At 37.0% G+C, this 7,857-nt stretch overlaps 1 pseudogene; it reads left to right on the top strand.

Moving 5' to 3' along the window:
- Positions 1 to 458: 458 nt before the first annotated feature.
- LOC143264110 (histone-lysine N-methyltransferase SETMAR pseudogene) lies at positions 459 to 1,721 on the top strand (annotated as a pseudogene).
- The last annotated feature ends 6,136 nt before the right edge of the window (positions 1,722 to 7,857 follow it).

The following is a 7,857-nucleotide window of genomic DNA, read 5'->3' as shown; positions in this document are numbered from 1 at the left end:
ACTCGTCGTTTGCCTTGCTCTTACTGTCAAAAACTTGGGTCTAATAGATATCATCCAGAATCCGTTTGTTGGTATAGAAGCTCTGATAATCGAGACAAAAATAAAAAGATAAATCAAATCGAACTAGAACTAAATAACAAAATCGATTTAGCTCAGGAAGCTTCAAAAAACGAGGATTGATTCCGCTGATTGAAGTGGAGGTGCTGGTGGATAATAGTTGGAAAACAAACGCCATATACGATTCAGGCGCGAATATTTCAATGATGAGTTATAAATTTCTAAAAAAAATTAAACGGAATGAAAAATCTTCCAAAAGCACTTTCCGCACAATCAACGGAATGAATCAGGTCGATGGAACAATTGAAATTACTCTGAAAATTTTTGAGGTTGAAAAGAAAATAAACGTTTTCGTTACAAAAAATATAAATTTTAAATACGACCTTCTTATAGGGTTAGATGTATTAGGTCATTAAGTATGAAATGTCCGATTACTTAAAGCCTCAAGTTTGATATCAGATATCTCCGATATTTCACTTCGATCGTTATTCATTTTTTTTTGCATTGAGAAGGTACGCCATCTGGCTTTCAGATGCACTCTTTTGTTTTTAATAGTCTATCGTATTGTCGTCTGGAGTGTAAATATTGTAAGCCATGGATAAGACAAAAATACGAGTTATTTTCGAATATGAGTTCCGTCGTGGAATTAATGCAGCGCAGACAAGCCGCAATGTTAACGAAGTGTTTGGCAACGATGTAGCTAACGAACGTACAGTACGTCGATGGTTCGAAAAATTCCGATCTGGAGATTTTGATCTTCAAAATGAACCGCGTGGGCGGCCTGAGAGCAAGATGGATGACAACCAACTGAAAGCTGTAGTGGAAGCAAATCCATCTGAAACGACGCGTGAACTAGCAGCAAGGTTTGAAGTTACCATCCCAACAATATTAAGTCATCTGAAGGCAATCGGAAAAGTAAAGAAGTTGGATAGGTGGGTTCCGCATGAGTTGAGCGAGCGTCAGCAACGGAACCGCTTCAAGGCTTGCTGTTCTTTGGTTTCAAGACTAAAAGGCGATCCATTTTTGCACCGGATAATCACGTGCGATGAAAAGTGGATACTTTTTGATAATCGTAAGCGTTCAGCACAATGGTTGGACAAAGATCAAGCGCCAAAACACACTCCAAAGCCGAGTATACACCAAAAAAAACTAATGGTGTCTGTTTGGTGGTCCAGCGCGGGTGTTATACACTACAGTTTTATGAGACCTGGGCAATCGATAACGGCGGACCTCTATTGTGAGCAGTTAGAAGAAATGATGAGGCAGCTGCAAATTAAGCAGCCGAGATTGATCAACAGGGACAGACCAATCCTCCTGCAGGACAACGCGCGACCACACGTTGCAAGATCGACGTTACTTAAACTACAGGAACTGGATCTGGAAACCCTTTGTCACCCACCGTACTCACCAGATCTCGCACCAACCGATTATCATTTTTTCCGAGCTTTGGACAATTTTTTGCAAGGAAAAATATTTAATTCCCAACATGCGGTGGAAGAAGCCTTTCGGGATTTTATCACCAGCTGCTCTCCAGATTTTTTCGCTAGCGGTATTAATAAGCTATCGTTAAAATGGCAACATTGTATTGATAGTTTAGGTGCATATTTTGATTAATTATATTATTTCTTGCCCGAGATGTAATAAACCAAACTTTCGGTCTCAAATCGGACGTTTCATACTTAATGACCTAATAATATCAAAATTTGGATTACAACAAAATGAAAAACTACAAATTGATCAAAAATTTTCAGAAGAACAAAGCGAAAAAAACAAAAATGAAATTATAAACCTATTAGAATATCAGTATCATAAGGATAAGTATATTAATAATAAATTACTTCATATATTATCTAGTAATAGAAAGATTTTCGCTAAAAATAAATATGATGTGGGATCGGTCAAGAACTACGAAGCCCATATTAGATTAAAAGAAAATCGATATGTTGCAAGAAGTCCGTATCGATGCTCGATTCCAGACCAAAATGAGATCGATGACCAAATAAAAAATCTACTGGAGGCAAATCTCATAGAAACCTCTAGTTCACCTTTTGCGGCGCCAGTAACGTTAGCTTATAAATGCGAAGAGGGAAAGAAATCAAGGTTGTGTATAGACTTTAGAGAACTAAACAAAATCGTGGTTCCTGAGCCACAACCATTTCCCCTCATCGAAGACATTGTAACAAAAACATTTGGTTGTTCTTGGTTTTCGACTCTGGACATAAATTCTGCATTCTGGTCTATACCCCTCCGCGAAAAGGATCGATATAAAACGGCATTTGTAACGCAAAATGGGCATTACCAATGGAAATGTCTTCCATTTGGCTTAAAGACATCTCCGGCAATATTTCAAAGAATACTCTCAAATATACTTTTCAAAAAAAATCTACATCAGTTTTGCTCAGTTTATATCGATGATATTATCATATTTTCAAAATCCCTGGAGGAACATCTGCAGCACCTCGAGTCGGTCCTGGTCGCGGTTGCGGACGAGGGATTTCGCTTCAAACATGGAAAATGTCATCTTGCACAGAGGTCAATTAAATACTTAGGACATATCTTGGAAGAGAATTCAGTAAAACCCCTGCGGGACAACTTAACGGCAATTCGTGACTTTCCAGTCCCGCAGAACAAAAAAAACATTAGACAATTCTTGGGAAAGGTTAATTTTTATCATAAATATATACCAAATTCTACTCGCTTTCTGGAACCGCTACATGCGTTACTACGGAAGGGAACGGAATTCGAATGGTCTGCTGACTGTGAACGGGCTTTCCAGAAGATTAAGAATCACCTCTGCTCAGAACCGATTTTGGCGATTTACAGTCCGAAATTAGATACTATTATTCAAACAGATGCGAGCCTTGAAGGTATGGGCGCTACTTAAAAACAGAAACAACCAGATGGAACTTGGAAACCAGTGGCCTATTTTTCAAAAAAATTAAACAACACACAAAAAAAGAAAAAAGCAATACACCTAGAATGTTTGGCGATTAAAGAAGCCATCCGCTACTGGCAATATTGGCTAGTTGGAAGGGAATTTACAATCTTCACCGATCACAAGCCTCTTGAAAACCTAAATATAAAAACCAGAACGGATGAAGAACTTGGAGACTTAACTTTTTACCTATCACAATTCAATTTCAAGATCAAATATGTCCCGGGATCACAAAACCAGGAAGCTGATTGTTTATCCCGGAACCCAGTTCTAGAACCAAATAGTGAAAATGAAAAAGAAATAAAAACAATGAACCTCATAACCATTGAGGAACTACAAAGAGATCAGAATAATATCAAAACAAATTTTAACGAGTATGAAGTGATATCGCAATCAGGAGTAAAAATGATAAAAATCAAAAACAAAAAGAAAATATTAATCTCCTCTACATTAGCAAAAAGACTAATTAGAATGTGCCATTTGAATTACGGTCACATAAATAAAAATCAAATTTGGAATATGATAGGAAAATACTATTACGTAAAAAAACTCGGCCAAATGATTCAGAATCTAATCTCGGAATGCAAAACCTGCATAGAAAATAAAACGAGAAAAGGAAGAAAACTGGGTCTTTTCTCCCAATTAGGCCCAGCAAAAAAACCCTTGGAAATTGTATCCTTGGATACAATCGGAGGACTCAGTGGTAATAATTCCAAAAAAAAATATCTCCACCTTTTGGTCGATCACTTCATTCGTTTTGCTTTCATTATAACATCCACAACTCAAAAACCGGAAGATTTCATACGACTTATAAACAAAGCTACAAGTTTTGGGAAAATTGATACAGTCTTAGCAGACCAATACAGTGGGATAAATTCGGAGAAATTTAAAAAGTCACTGAGAAAATTAAATACAAAACTAATCTTTACAGTAGTAGATTGTCCTTTTTCCAACGGATTAAACGAAAGGCTCAATCAAACTCTAATGAATCGCATCCGGTGTAAAAGAAATACAAGACCAAACAGATCATGGACAACGCTGGCGGAGGAGGCAGTGGAAGAATATAACAACACTATTCACTCCGCAACGGGATTTTCACCAGCATACCTGTTCTTGGGGAAAGAATCGAATCTAATACCACAAGAACTTCGGAAAACACCGAATCTACAGGCAGATCGAGAAATAGCATTTCGAAATTCACAAAGATCACGAGATAGAAATCTCAAAAAGATCAATAAAAATAGAAAACACTATGAATTTGAGGTAGGCGACCTCGTGTTTGTAAGCGTCGGAAACAAATTAAACAGAGAAAAACTAGATAAAGTACGGAAAGGACCTTATAAGGTTTTGAGGAAAATTTCAAACACAATATACGAAATCGACACGGGAAAAAAGACAGCGGAATCTAACCGTCATCACGTATCCAGGATGATCCCAGTTAGAGCATCTGATAACATAGAAACTCTTTTTTCGCTTGACCGATCCTTGATCTCACCGGGGGGGGGGGAATGTGAAGTGGGAGTCTTGTACCCCCACTCCAGAAAAGAGGCGAGCCGTGTGACCAGCGCGGTGTTCGGACACGTGCGTAAACAGAGGAATGCATAAGTGTGTTATTAAGAATAATTAAGAAATTTATAAAGCGGAAATTGGTGAAACCGTTTGCGGGGCTTTAGAACCCTAGAATAAGCCCTCGACCTGTGGAACGACAGTTTTTCTTCGGCTTCTCCAGGTGGGAATTGAACCACGTGCCGTATAGGTTATTCGTAATTGTAATTGTTTCATTGTTTGTCCAAACGTTAATTGTATTTTTCAAAATTATAATATTAAACTCCAGATTTTGGAAGAAATACCGGAGTCTTACGATTCTTCAGAGAGAGAGAGAAAACAAAACAAACCTACTGACCAAATACCTTACATATATATATATATATATATAATATATATATTAATTATAAATATTATTATATATATTATTATTATTATATACATGTATATATACAGGGTGTCTCACAACTCGTGTAGGTCCCTGAAATGGGGGGTAGCTGACGTGATTCTAAGCAACATTTTCCTTTGCAAAAATCGGGTTTGAAGCGTCGTTTTCGAGTTATTAACGAAAAACACGGACCAATCAGAGCGCCGGGATTAGGCGCGCCGAGAAGCGAGAGCCGGTCGCCGGAGTGCGAGCGCGATCAACTGAGTTTTCCTCGGAACTGTCTTAACGTCTAATAAGAAGTCTTTACATCGAAACTCAGTTAAATAACAAACAGAATAATTAAAAGTAATGTTCATTTATTCATTCCTCATGAAGGAGAATCGGAATTAGTTATGTGTAATTGACCTAAAGTATGCAAATGGAATTTATTGAATACTGCAATTCATTATCGACAAGGAATGTGACATTAAATATCGAAATTTATTTGTTTTATTTCCGACAATAATATTGGCCAACGAATTTACGTATTTTAATAGGAAATACTTATTCTGTTTGTAAAAAAAAAGAGTTTCAATGTGAGATCTAACAAATGTATTAACGTCTCTACTAATTTACAGGAAATTTATTAAAATAAGACTCACCCATTCTTTGAAAATAATCCTGTTTGTTAATAATCCGAGAGCGAAAGTGATGGGGTAATTGTTAAAATTTTCTACGGAGGTTATGGTTACGTGAGGGTACGCAGAAAGAATTGATATGTGCTTTTATTCTAGTTTCATTCAATGAATACTTTATTGAAACATAAAAAGAAGGTCTTTAACTATAACAAAAATATTCAATAACTTTAATCGGTAATCGCAACAAAACTCAAAACATATTTTTATTTTATATTTAACCATAAAGACGTCCGCACGCTTACCTAGCTGCCAAAACAAGAGAGCGAGCCACGGACAACGTGTGCCCACTTCACGGCCTATGTTCGCGACGACCTCTCACGCTCCTGCGCGCTCTTTTCAAAACCCGTGAGCCGCATGATGATTATTTTTAACACTATCTCTTAATCTTACGCGAGCTCACTTATCAAGTTTCTTGTACAATTCATAAACTTTTGTTTGTTTAATGGTTTAGTTAGAACATCTGCAATTTGATCGTTAGTAGGACAATACTTAACTTTAACTTTATCATTTTTAATAAGATCATGTATAAACCTATACTTAACATCTATATGTTTTGATCGCATATTGAACACGCCGTTCGTCATTAATTTTATAGCACTTTGGTTATCAATATTAAGTTCTACTGTCACATCGGTCCCTGTTAGTTCTTCTATAAGCGTTTTAAGATACAGTAATTCTTTGCAGCATTCAGCAGCTGCCACGAATTCCGCTTCTGTGCTGGACAAGGCAATTATTGGTTGTTTCCTAGAACACCAGCTTACAGGACTTCCTGCATAGAATATTACAAATCCAGTGGTGCTCCGCCTCGTTTGAATGTCCCCAGCAAAATCCGAATCGCAGTATGCCTGTATTAAATCTGGTTTCGCATCTCTTCTATATTCAATTCCAAAGTTTCGATTTCCATTCAGGTATTTCAAAATATGTTTAACGTCATTTACATTCTCTTGACCGTAGTTTTCAATATACCTGCTGCAGTAATTTACACCATATGAGATATCTGGTCTGGTTTTAGTAGAGAGGTACAGTAAACTTCCTATTACCTTTCTGTAAGGACAATTTAACTTCCTCTGTTTCGTGTCTTCTCTATTTGTTTTGATAATTGGAATGCTCACAGGTTTTGCACTTTCCATTCCATATTTTGCTAATATGCCTTGCAGGTATTCAGTCTGTGCAAGTTTTATATTTTCTTTATTTTGATGTACCTCTAACCCTACAAACATCTTTGGATTTTTTATCACAGTCGTTTTAAATTCCCTACTAAGGTCTTCTAAGATTACATCGATCTTTTCCTGATCCTCTCCTATCAGTATTCCGTCATCCACATAAATCCCCAGTATTATTTCACCTTTGTCTTTCATGAACAGGCATTGGTCACTTTCCAATTGCCGAAATCCCTTGGTTTTAAGGTAAGTTTTAAATCTTATGTTCCACCTCAGTGGAGCCTGTTTCAGCCCATACAAGGCCTTTTTTAATTTAAACAGTTTCCCTTGTTTGTTATATCCTTCTGGAGGGTACATGTAGACTTCTTCCTCCAATGTGCCGTAAAGAAACGCTGTCTTTATGTCAAATGTTGTAACTTTATATTCCTTTAAAACGGCTACAGCATAAATGCTCCTTATTGCATTTGCGCTCATCACCGGACTAAATGTCTCATCGTAGTCGATTCCAGCTTTTTGTTCAAAACCTCTAACGACTAGCCTTGCCTTGTATGTTCCATCTTGTTTTATTTTAAATATCCATTTTCCTTTCAGAGGCTTTTGATTTTTCACTTTTGTGGCATCGATTTCTTCCCACGTTTCGTTGCATTTTAAGGAGTTCTTTTCATCATTTATGGCTTTTAGCCACTTGTGTTTGTCGGGACCGGTGATTGCTTCTTCATATGTCATCATAGCATAGTACCCATATCTGTCTGGTTTGGCTGTGATTCTCTTGCTTCTTCTAGGTTCTTGGTTCTGTGTTTCATGGGTTTCATTTTCTTCTTGTGCATCTGTGTATTCGTCACTATCCTCTTCCTGTTCTTCACTGCTTGATGTTCCTTGATCTTCATGAGTAGATATTTCTTCCTTTTCTTCTTCTAGTTGCTGCTTTTTCTCCTCGTTTTCTTTTGTTTGTTCATCACACAATTTTATTAGGGTTCTTATTTTAGTCTCTCTATCTCTCTTTTCAGTAATCTCAAATTTTACATCTCGTGCAATTGTTATATTTCTTCTGTCTGAACTCCATAGTCTGCAACCTGTGGGTGCATACCCAACAAA

The sequence above is a fragment of the Megachile rotundata genome, chromosome 3 (genome assembly GCF_050947335.1).
Source record: "Megachile rotundata isolate GNS110a chromosome 3, iyMegRotu1, whole genome shotgun sequence".
In the NCBI taxonomy this organism is placed as follows: Eukaryota; Metazoa; Arthropoda; class Insecta; order Hymenoptera; family Megachilidae; genus Megachile; species Megachile rotundata.
This window is presented reverse-complemented; position numbering and strand designations above follow the sequence as displayed.